This window comes from Pygocentrus nattereri, chromosome 26 (genome assembly GCF_015220715.1).
Source record: "Pygocentrus nattereri isolate fPygNat1 chromosome 26, fPygNat1.pri, whole genome shotgun sequence".
In the NCBI taxonomy this organism is placed as follows: Eukaryota; Metazoa; Chordata; class Actinopteri; order Characiformes; family Serrasalmidae; genus Pygocentrus; species Pygocentrus nattereri.
Window position 1 is genome coordinate 10003150 of NC_051236.1, and position 13117 is coordinate 10016266.

At 40.5% G+C, this 13117-nt stretch overlaps 1 long non-coding RNA gene across 1 annotated transcript in view; it reads left to right on the forward strand.

Annotated features, from left to right (window-relative positions):
• LOC108431839 overlaps window positions 1–13117 on the forward strand; it is a 205182-nt gene that overhangs the window by 52419 nt on the left and 139646 nt on the right. The gene's annotated exons all lie outside the window — the stretch shown is intronic.

Consider the following 13117-nt stretch of genomic DNA (forward strand, 5'->3'; position numbering starts at 1 on the left):
AATAAATGTCTTTTGAAATTAACAGTACCAATTTTTAGCTTTTTTACATAACCTGAGATTGGTATGTGTGCAAACATTTTATAGAGCTTAGGCAGTCTTGCAGCAGATCATTTGCGGGCGGAGCGTATATAGGTTAATGGCAGTGTGCTCTGGGGTGCTGACACCTTGAGAAGCAAATGCAGAAGCAGCAGACAGACGGTGAGTAAGCCATTGACTGCGAAAATTTAAGTTTTTGCTGTCTAATAATAATTCTGCAATTCAGCTTTTTGTCCACATAATGGGATTTGCAATAGGAGCTTTTGCTTCACTGAGAAATCAAGGATTATTAAGCCTCATGTTTTTTCTCCCCATGTTACAAAAAGTGTGCGTGCTTTTATTTGTGTGCACTCAGCCGTACAGTTTTCATCATCATAGCTAATGGCAGGCTGTTTCCACGCAATAAGCTCAGTTTCATTTATAATACCTAATACCAGCTGTTCCACATGCTGCATACTATCATCCACACATACATAGGACTGGTTACATGCACAAATGAGCATTCTATATACTCACACCTGACTGCGGCCTAAGTGCTCCATTTTTGTTAATGTACTTCTAGCGTGCCTCCCAGGCCCTGCAGCGCCACCAAAATCTACACAAGGCTCCAACTCCTATCAAGACTGATGCTGTTCTCGTGCACTGTGCGCCAAAAGAGAAACACATCCATTACCTTCGCTTTTTCCCTTCTCCCATCCTTCTTCAAATTAAATAAGCGGCTGCTGTTGCCGCACTGGATGCGTAGTAAAATTGCCCTAAGATTAATCACAGAAAACTCTATTACTGTGATGGGAATTAATGTAACCAGGACGTGCCTTGTGATGAATGGCTAAATGAAATGTTAGTGTAAAAAGAGGGGTGGGGAAAAAAATAAGAAAAAAGAGAGATAGTAAAGGGGGAGAAAAAAAGAAAGCGAGAGACTCCTGTGACAAACAAGTCAGCAAATCCTGCGTCTTTCCCACTGATCCCTCTGGACTTAGTTTTTCTTCATTTATTTACAGCTGTCGAGAGAAGCAGCTGGCATAAACAACTGCACCGTCAGGATGGGGAAAAAGGTAGTGTGTATGTGTGTTTGTGTGTAGGAGGGAGGGGGTTTTGGCTTCATGCTGGGCCTCTCGTAATGATTATGAAATATAGGATCAAAAGGCTCTGCACAACAATGCTGGTGATTTGTCAGCCTGCACCTAATTCCATCCTGACAGGTTGTGCTCGCTCAGCTCATGGCCATGTTAACCCCATGCACTACAAGAACACTCACCTCCTCTGTCTTTGTTCTAATGGCTGTTGCTCCTGTCACCAATCATACAGGCAATGTCTGCTCACTGTTAGTTTGCCTTGTGATGGTAGGGGGGTGGGGGCAATGCAGATTTAAAGAGAAGATCTAAGGTCCGGCTGGACAGATAAGCACTTCTGCTTTTAATAGGCTATTAGGCCTCAGTTTTACAGGCCGGTGTGGTCAGCACTAGCATTCCCAAAGACCCCAGATGGTACCACCACACCAGCTTCCAGCTCCCTACTGCCACCTAGTGCACCGTAGGGCAACAAAAGGCTAACATCCAGCTCACTAGTGCTTCTGAGGGCCCTGGGGGTACCACCAGGTGAGTATCCAGCTCCCCACCACCTCCTGGTGCCTTAGTGCAGTATAAGATGCCCAGCTTGCTGTTGCTACAGTGACCCTGGTGTACAATAAGAGACTAGTGCCCAATTTGCCTACACTGCTGAGGGCTCTGAAGGGCAGTGAGAGACTGCTGTCCAGCTCCCTAGCAGCACTAAGGGTCACAGAGGACAACAGAAGGCCAACACCCAGCTCACCTGTGCTCCAGAAGACAACTCTGCTCACTGGTGCCACCTAGTAACCTGGACGGCAAAGTAGGCCAGCACCCAGCTGACTAGCAGCACTGAGGTCATCGAGAGAATGGGTTGCATTTCACAAGTCCTCCTGAGGGCTGGGGCTCCCTAGCGCCATGGACGGCAGCACCGCCTCCCACATCAAGTCTTACCTTCAACCAGCTGCTGAATAGAGTAAGAACTGAGGTTGCTTGAACGTTGACCTGACCACCTCCCCTAATACCAAAGAGCACCTGAGTCTGATTTCGGGGAGAAGTAAACTTTATGAAAAGTTCAGATGGAAGTGAGAAAGAGGACCATGCAGGCAGTGACGAGAAAAAAAATGTGCTGAAAGTCAGAGTTGAAGAGGAAGCCAGATGACTAAAGTGTAAACTGATTCTGGGGGTGCTAAAAAGCTGTGGTTGTGTTTTGTGTGACTGCAAAGAAAAATAAATGGTCTTGCCTGCTGTTACCAGTCCTGCCTCCATTGTCCTTTTTCCCAGACTAGCTCTTTGTAGGTTTAATATTTCTGACTGTGTCACATCTGGGGCAGCACATTTTAAGTCCCCCCCTTCATCCCCTTCCATTAATAGAAAGGGAGAAGTGGCCATGCCAAAGCTGACCAAATACTATTTGGATGAAAGATTCTCAACACAGTAATGGCACCAATATGGTGGTTGCATACTAGTGTTTGCAGACCTATATCAGGTATCAGGCACAGCTCACTATCACTCATTGTCGCTGCTGGGTTGGGAATGGTCGGATGACCGACACAAATTGTACAAGGTGTGCCAACAAGGTCTGATAAGTGTACACTTTGTTTAAAATGTCCAGCAACATGCATTATAAATTATTCTTAATAATTTCTCGTTTTTCCCCCATAGTGATGCTCCAAATTCACATTTTCTGTGAGAAGCATGAAAAAGTGGCATGTATATGATAATTGATAAGCCCCCAAAATAAAAACATGTGGCTTACAATTCATTTGGCTTTAAAAGGAAAAGAAAGGGTGACTATACCCATAATTGAAAAAGATAAGGACTCCCTGACATGTGCATACTAAACAGAGCTCATGTAAATGTTGTTTACGTTCATGCAAATACAGCTCCACTCCTGTTTTCCCTTTGTTTGCACATGCATACAGGCACTTAGAGCTGTATGACTTCTTTTCTAACCCTATCAAACATATGTGCGCACTGAAACAGCACCCATATACTGGTGAAAAACAACTCTCAATTGTTCTGATTGAAATCTGGCAACTGCCAAGCATGCTAAGCCTTTTTCAGATGACCAACAAAAGAGGGCCTGGGTCGAATGAAAGCCTGCACCACTTATATACCACAATGGTGCCAAATATGTCTATCCAACTGACGCTAGTTTTGCATCCTTCACATCACTGGTCAACAGTTTATTGTCCACCAGTGGTTGAGAGCCATCTTTCAGGGCTTTCAATGAAGCTACAGCCCCCACATATTCCACTTATGGATTATGCATGCTTCTCTCAAGCCTTATAGTCTGACGACTTGTTCCACTACAAACAGGGCTGAGATGAGATGGCCACTTCACTTTAGAAACTTTTAATTTCTGGTAACTGTGGATCCTATTCAGTCACATTGAGTGCTTATCATTTGCTGTTAAGAGTCGTCAACAGTCACTAAGCATTTTGCTCAGAGTCAAAATCAGGTTTTTGTTTAATCACCCAAGGGTAGCTATAAAAGAGATTCCAGGGTCACTCTGAAGTGCTCAGCACAACCGCTCTGTGGCCTCTTTACAATCATCATCCTTATTGAGCTGCTTTTGATCTACTGTAAGAATAGTAATTTTTAACGTTGTTAAAGCTGCACGTACAGAATAGTGATCATCACAAAATCATCACAAATATTTTAAATATATAGTGCTTTTTTCACCAAATACTCCCAAAAAGCAGTGGTCCATGAACTTTCTGCCATTTAAGGATCCAGAGACTCCCTTTTCTTTTAACCTGATCACGATGTGCTGACGAGTTGATTGCAGTGTGCAAAATGCTTCCAGCTATTAGTGTTTTCTTGGCATTAGTTCTTTACATAGTCTAATGTTGAGGGTTCTTATAAATGCTGTCTGTTCCTTTTACTGTGCTCTTGTGAGAACTACAGTACTGTGACGATTTCTTATTTCTTCTATTTTTACATATTTTAAAATTATCCAACTCTTACCCTGCATGAAAGTCAGCCAACCCAAATGTAGGTGGTAATTGGAATCAATGAAACTAAACCAGCCTTGATTACTGTCAGGCCTGTTAAATATATACATCACTTAAAAAGAACCCTTCCAGCAATGCGAAGTAGGCCAAGAGGTCTGAACAGCACAGTATAGTGAGATCAAAAGAAATTCTTGCCTTCCACGTGGTGTAATCATGTAAGTGACCATTGCAAGTTCAATCCCCAGTTAAGCTACAGCCATCCATGTCTGGGAGTCCCAGAGGGCACTGTTGGACTCACTCTTGCTAGGTGGTTAGGGTGGCACTAGTGGTGACATGATTGAGAGATTCCTAACTACTGGGTAGGAATAGATATGACTAAATTGGAGAGAAAATGGGAAAATAATACCTGAAATCGAGAAAGTTATTGAAATAGATCAGACTGGGAAAAAGCTACACAGCTGTTGGGTTTTCAGCAAGCCACAGTCAAAGCCTTTATCAATAAGCGGCGAAACTCTGAACAGTGGCAGGCCTACCAAAATTCCTCCACGAGCACATAAGCAATGACTCATCCAGAAAATCACTTGCCTTGGAGAAGGTCAGCTTTCATGCTTCCACCAGAGAGACAAAATGGTACCCAAGGGACCAGTGGGAGTTAGTTTGCTTCCTTGATGACCTCCAAGCCATTTGGATTTACCTTTTGTGTGAGAATATGAAACCATTTAGTGTGACATATGTGAAAATAGAGAAAATCAGGAGGGGTTAGATGCTTTTTCATGTCACTGTAATTTGATGCATGTATATCGCAGCAGCCTGTTGGCCAAAATTCTTTGCAAGACAGGCTTCAATCATTAACCTAGTGGATGTGTTTGTCCCAGATGCAGACTTGAGCCTTGAGCTCTCTTGCGCTACTGCGGTCACCGAAGGGCAGACTTAAAGGATTAAGGACATTTGAGACAGTATCCACCTCTTGCAAGTGGTCTTGGATTGGTCGTTTTGCTTCACACCCGAGTACAATTGCTATGTTCCCACCTGGCCAAACAAGGCGTGCCAAAGAGTTAAATGCAGCAGTTCAATTTCAGTGGACTACTTACTGCATATGTGAAAGAACCCTAAAGGTCTAATCCCTTACATGGCCAGGCAGGCTCCTAACTCTTTGCTTTACTTTCCATGCAATTACTGAATAATAAGTCTGTTGGATATACAAACCATGGGATTTTGAGGGGTTGAAGATTTTAGCATGCTTGGTTCATCCCATGATCCTTTAAATCAGAATACCAGATAGCAGATTTACCGCATTTACTGTAATCTTGAAAGAAGGGGTACAAATCACAGCTGACGTCCTTGTACAGAGGAATTTTAGGGGCAGAAAAGATACAAGGCCATGGCTGCTTTGCTTTTGTGTGCTTGCAGATATGCGTGAGAGAGAAGGAGAAAGCGTGAGACAGGAGAAGAAAGGATAGAAAAGAAGAAAGGGTAAATCATTGACACGGAACGAGAAGATACTATTCTGGTACACTCAGACCGAAAGCACAGAGGACAAGGTGGGAATAAATGGGGGTGGCTGAAAGTCAAAGATGACGCAATTCCTGTCCATCAGGCTCCAAACTCACCTTTCACATTCCAACTTTGTTTACCCCCTTTTTAAATTTTTTTCCCCATTTATTATTTTTTGAGTGTATGAGAGTCTAGTTTTTGTGCTGGATGGCGGAGGGAATGGGGGATGAAGCAGGTAAAGAGGAGCAGATTGATCACGGCTGGCCCAGCCTGCGGGACTAGTGAGCTGTAAACATTCAATGTGTAGTGAATGAGTGCCTCTTGACTGAACAGCACAGGTCACGAGGCAATTGCTGTCCAATTCCAAACACTATAGACCTGCACCTGTCATCAGAGCGTAGATGCTAGGATCAACTTTTCTTCATTTTTTTTTCTACTCCGTACTTCAGAATAGAGTTGGAGTCAGTCTGACTTATATGATTAGCTTGGCTCTTCAAGAGACCATGGAAGTTGACCTTTTTTTTTTTAAACTTTATGTACTGTTATTTATAATCCCCACTAAACTTTAGGTATATGGGTATCACATTTGTTGTAGGGTCTGCTTTGCAATGAACATAAATCAAGTGAAAATGCTCTAGCAAATGGAAACAATTTGTGAGCAAGGTTAGGCATGTGGTGTATAACACATCAGAAGTCTTGTGTACATGATTGTTTTTTTTGTTGAGTTAGTTAAATGTTCATTTTAATATTTCAGCTGCAGGTTTACTTGCGTAACCTGTTAATAGTTTATAATGATCTGACTTCACAATGGCCAAACATGGTAGTAAGTGCGAGTAGTCACCCTTAGTTGCAACACATTGTTATAATGTTTGTATGTGAACTCTTAAACAACTCACAGATAAGTTTACAATGATTAGTAGGCAACTGTCTTTGAAAATGTAATAAATTAGTCTATAATCAATTTTACAGTAGTTTATGATGACCTTGTGTTGTCAAAAAGCAGTATTTTGTTGTATTTTTTGCTAGAAAATCTTGGTGACTATTTTCAACAAGTTTCAAATATGGTCTTGCAGATTGATTAATAAAGATCTTGGAAATATAGCTAGTTCTTTAGAAGCTATTTTCTGTAATTTGTAAGGAAAATGTATTTTGTCTGCACAAATGAAATTACATTTTCATTCACTAGGATATTACTAATTGTTAATAGTTAAGTAATAATTAAGATGCAGACCTTAAAGTATTGTTGCCATCTAGTTATACAGTTAAGGCTTAATATCCAGTAATTACAGTTTATTTGGTAATAAACCAAATCATAATCCAGTGACGTTATTAGCCTTTTATCAATTGATCTGATGCATAATAACTCCCTAAGAGTGTGTGTGTGTGTGTGTTTCAGATGCTGTGATATTTCCTTTTGTCCTGTTTTGCTTAAATCTAATCAAACCTTTGATAAAGGTCTGTCAGAAACCAAGCCTTGTGTTCTTGGCCATGATGCAGTGTATGATGGCCTGGCCTAGAGCAAATTGAACCAGCCCACGCTCCAGTCTCTCACTGCTGCATGGACACTTTGATCGTAACCCTCTCAACCTGTTGGCATTTTGTTTCTGTAACATTTAACACCCTGTGCCCAGGCCCATCAGACGCTGCCTTTGTCCACCCTCTCACTGAGCATTTTTGTGATTGCTGCTGAAGTGTGGGTGTCTTTGATAGCCCTTTGCAGATATAAAACCTCAAACATTGCCCGACGGACTTTTCCAGTACTGATGCTGTATTGCTGTTTCACACTTGCCACCTATAGCTGGGTTCAGCATGTTTATGCATGGACAGGACCATCCCAGAATTGCAGATGTCTTCTGACAAATGGAAGGTGCTATATTTTGGTGGATTAACATGTCAAGTGTCAGACAGCTTTTTATATTTTGGACAGCATCCACAGTTTGATGATGAAGCTTTAATTTACCTAGTTAAATCTCCCCACCCCACCATTCTCTTCTTACTGGAATGTGAAGTTTCATACAATTCGTCCACATCAATACTGTTTTGAGCATTTATTTCATGTTGCCCTTGCCATTTCCTCTTCCCCAATACTATCTTATTTTTCATTCCATTACTATTTTAGCTTAAGTGAAGTTTGTGCAAGGTTCTTCAGAGGGGTGAGGAATAAGGTCAAACTTTATAATGTACGGTTTATGAATAGTGTAAAAATGCATGAATGGCTATTAATAAGGTCATAAATGCCTTAAAATCATTCATAAGCAGTGTCAGCATACAAACCAGAAGGCAACAGTAACCTATTGTTTGCCAAATAGTGAGCCCACATTTATCTATATGGTTAAATTTTGAGATCATGTGTTGCCTTACAGAGCTTCAGAATGTGTCTTAGTTCATCTCCATCAGCATTATTACCTGTGAGTTTCATCACATATTCAAGAGGTATAATGGCTTACTGTTGACTTTTTAAAATATGTATTATAATTGCATATTTATGAGCTTTGTGTTTGACCCAGTATATAACCATTAATAACCTAATTTTAAGCCAGTCTAATCTACTGTAAGGGTAGCATTGTGATTAAAACAATCAAAATACTTATAAACAAATGTCAAAACCATGATATTCCAATTACTGTGATCCATTGTCCTGTGAGTTGCTGCTTGCTTAATGTAGCTGCACTTGTAAGTTGTGATGCAAAGCTGGAAAGGTCATGTTAAGTTCATGCATTCTGGAGGCACTCTTATACAGAGCATCTTAGTTTTGACAGAGGTCGGTGAATCATGCCCCAGGACTTTTATTGGTATAAACACAGAGTGCTTGCCCCCAGTGGAGGTTGATCCCCAGTCTGCTGCATGGAGAACTGCAGCATTGTCTACTACTCTACCAAAAAAAAAAAAAAAAAAACATCATATCAAAATGTAAGTCTTGTCATTTTTGGCTACAACAGCACAGGGGTAAAGGGCTTTTGACAAAGCTGTTCTTCTCCACTTTAAGCTCACTTAAAGAGAAGTGGCCTATCGTTCTGCACTGCACTAACATTGTGGCACAGGCCTCTGACACCTAGCGTAGCCAGTGGGTGGCAAACTGTGCATGAAATGACACACAGACTCTTTACATGACTGAAATTGTTTCTAAGCTACAATTTTTGCATAGAAATGTGCATGAGATAAGCAGTCACTCAGCTATCTAATGTGGGTAATGTCTTTGTTTCTGGTTTTAAAGCACCAGTGCTTCTGATAAGAGCTCACCCATGTAGACTGTGTCTCATCTTCAGCAGAGATCGAAACACTGTCTTAGCAGATTCATAGTCCAGCAAGTATCTAGAAACGCTTGCCGATTGTGTATTCTGAGTGCATGCGTGAAGCGGGTTTTGACAGATGACAGTAACAGATTGCCTCATATCCAGTCGGATTTTCACCATGGCGATTGGCAGAGCAGAAGTGTTGCCGAGCCATTACAGCGTCTACTCAACTGTAACTAGTTACTGCAGAGAGGTCGCAAATTGATCAGTCTCTCATTCCTTGTTGAGTCACATCCAGTAACGCCCATCAAATGCTTCAAGATATTTAATACATCATTCTGATAGTCTTTCCTGGTTCCTTGTGTTAGTGGAGATTGTAGAAAACATTAGTTTCAAAGCCAGAATTCAGAACAACTAACCCATACATACTGTCAGATGTTCATAATCTGTCAAGCTGCTCAATATTATCTAATAATCTCAAAGTGTATGGAAATGTCAGTCTGTAGCTTACTGCACTACACCTGCAACAGTACTCTGACTTTACTGCAACTAGCATCCTCTGCCCTATGTGGTTTTGTGCTGGTATGGATCCTCAAGGAAATTTATTTGGAAGAAAATGTTTTCCTTTAATGTTCCTGCAATTAACTTGGAAGTAGCATTCAGTGTCCTATGTAATAGCAACACATGAAGGTGTTTTAATTTTAAGTTCTGCTGATCAAGTTACATTTGTTGATTTAAGTGAAAATAGGTTAACACATTCTATACAGATAATGCACTATTTGCACATTTTAATGCACAATTACAAATTTAATATTGGAAAAAAAATAAATAAAATACAAAATGTGGCCAGTTCAAGATACATTTTACTTTTTTCCAATATGGTAAACTCCAAGAAATTAGTATTTCCAAAACATTGACACAGATTCAGTATCTAGTTTATAGTTTATAGCCAGATACAGCTGTCATGACTGAAGCTAGCAAACATTTGAGGTTTGTTCCAAGTAAATAATTTTCTCTACCATCAGTGTCTTTAAAACAAAAAGCGTGTCTTGACGTTACATCACAATAACTGCATTGTATTGCCCACTGCTACTCTAATTCTTTTTCACTATTCATCCAACAGTTTTGACACAGTACACAGCAGCTGCGAAAAGCAGGCATCTGGTGCCTTGTCTCTTGTTTTTTGTATGATGGTAAAAAGCTTTAATACCTTCCCCTTAAGTGTCAGTACTGTCTTTAGCATAGTCTCCTTTAGCCCTCTACGTAGCTTTTCAGTGCGTTGAAGTCTTTTAAGCCACTGTTGAGGCAAACGGTTACTTTCCCTTAATCAGATTATACACGCTTTAATCCTTTTATTTATTTTCTCAGGCTGATGCAATTTTGTGCCGGTGTGGATCGATCCTCGAGGCAGCATGCCTCAGTGCTTGGAATATGGCTCACCCTGCACAGACGGCTGCTCTTATTGATTTATCCTTTAAAAAGCGCAAACTTTTTTTTGGAGAAAAATGTTTTCCTTCCATTCCTGCCTTTTATATTTTATTATATATATATATATATATATATATATATATATATATATATATATATATATATATATATATATATATAAAAACATTTTTTTGTATTTTTCCCTGATCCAAATATGGTTCCAGATACTCACATGCATAATGCATCACCTAAATTATCAGCTTTAAGCTACTGCATGTATGCTGTTCGTCCTGGAATGGCTCAAGTTCTGTGAAGTAGGTCACAAGCAAAAAAGGCTTTGAGATGGTACTGCTTAGTGAGGAGAAAAAATAATTTTATCCATGCATAAAATGAGCTTCCCCAGACTTCTGCTCGCACGTTGATATCAGCACTATCTAAATGATCCAATTAACTCATTCTTGACTGATCAATCTCTTTTCCCCCCTCTTGGATCCCATGAGGCAAACGATACACCAATCCCTCTCTAATTGCGAGTATTAAGTTGACACGTTGATCTGATCTCTTGTCAGGACCACTAAGTGCTTGGATAATTGTAAGCTTGGCACTCATGAGCCTAAAACCATGTTCATGTCTGAGATATATAAGATAATGCATCTTAAGCTAACAAGAACATTGCTAAATATTGTTCAGAGCTCTTAGTGCAGACGCTAAGCCTCTCACAGAATTTCAAAAGCCAATTTGGAGCAAATCTACTAAGTTGCTAGTTATTCAATTCAATTTAACTTTATTGTCATTATACAATACAGGGTAGTACAGTGTAACGAAACACTGTCGGGCTACTTTTCCAGTGCAGTAATAAACGATAAATAGCAAACAGTGCAAAGACAAAAGACAGTAAAAGACAAGACAAAATGTGCACAGTCAGTAAGTACATGTATCAAACGTAGATAAAATGTGCATAAGCAAAGGTTATAACAGGTATATATTGGATGTATAGACAGTATGTGCACAGTGAGATATTCAAGTGTATCAGATATATAGTACAGTAAATGCAGAAGTACTAGTGGTGTAAGCCGTGATCTGTGTTAAATCTTAAATAAAGTTACAGTATAAATGTACGAGAAATAAGGCTTCGTCAGAGATGAAGTGCACAGCATACAGTCCTCTGAGCTACTAGAGCTCAGTGTGTAGAGTGCTGGGTGATCAGGCTGATCATTAACAGACTGTAGTGTTGTTGTTAAGCTCAGGTCGATGCTGCCGGTGTGACATTTACATTTACAGCATTTAGCAGACGCTCTTATCCAGAGCGAATTACAAGAAGTGCTTTGTCAATCTAGAGAAAGTATCTTTGCTAGTTACCAAAGTGACCAGTTTGACAGCTCGGGGACAGAAACTGTTCTTGAACCTGGTGGTTCTGGCTTGGATGTTACCTCTTTCCGGATGGCAGAGGTTGGAACAAGAGGTGGCTGGGATGTGTGGGGTCCAAGGATATGTTGATGGCTTTCCTCTCACATCGCTTGTCATATGTCCTCTATGGGTGGGAGGACAGCTGTGGTGATATGTTGAGCAGTTTTGACCATCCTCCTTGCGTTCAGCAGCAGTGGTGCTGCTGTACCAGATGGTGATGCAGCTGGTCAAGATGCTATCCACTGTGGTTATTGGAAGCATCTTGAACCCACACACATTGTCCAGTTAATCTGATACACTATATAGGTTCATTTTGTAGTTTTACAATTACTGCGTATAGAACAGCATTCAGGAAACTTAGTTAAAAAATGTAACGATATGAGTCACATGCTCAACCTACAAGATGCTCTATCTGAAAAGGCTCCACTTAGTTCAGAATGCAGCAGCCTGTGTGCTTTCCAGGAAAGGTCTAAGTGTATTACAGTCTCATTCGGTTTATAATACCCTTCCTGTTCAGTTTCGCATTGATTTGAAGGTCTTGCTTATGACATTAAAAGCTCTTAACAGCGTGGTGCTGGCATATCTTTCCAGTCTTTTTGATAGACTCTAGCCTGTTTTGTAGGGTTAGGTGAGAAAACTGGCACAGCATGTTATCACGATATTTTGCATGGCAATATTATATTCATACATGGATGGCAAGTATAGTGTATATTACCTGCAAATATGAGTGCTTCTCTAGGATAATAGAATCAATTACTTTTTCAGTCCAGTAGATGGTGCTGAGTTTTGAGCCAGCCTAGAAGAGGTGTTTTTGCTTACTGACTGACTAACTGTGTTGAAACTTGCATGTGTGAGGAGTGTAGCCTTTAGTGCGTTCCAGTAATGCACCCGAAGTTAGCCTGCCAAACACCTTTTTCCAATAGAAGAAGACTTGGGTGCTGGTTTCTCATGCTACAGAGTGTTAGGTAAGCCTGTGTTTCATGTTGGTGTGTATGTGTCCCATTATTTGCTATTTAAGTGAGCTTTTTATGAATGGTAGTTAATACTGCACTTAAGTAGCCTTTTTACCCACCCAGTGGCCAGTAAACGGTGCTTAACTTTCACTTCTTCATAGGGCTGTAGTGCTGGAGTCTGCCCTGGGACTTGACGTTCAGATTTGTCTTGGACTCTGTTCTTTTGTACTCTGTTCTCTAGATGCCATTTAAGATTTTTTTTTTTTTAATTTCTTTTAATGGTCAGCATTACACACTGACTGGCACTTAGCAGCACAGGGGTTAAACTGGGCCAGAGTGAACTGGAGCTTTAGCGCCTTTGGTTCGCCTTGGCGGCAAACAGCTGAGCTCTGGTGCTGCAATTTGAATGAAATCTTTTCGTAATAAAATCATTATCCCTTTATCTGTTCAATATAGTAATCCACATTGAGAAATAACCTTTAAAATCTGCACCCTTCAGGTTCTTTTTTTTTCCCATGTACATTTGTACATTTAAACAGTCCTCCTTGTATCATTATGCC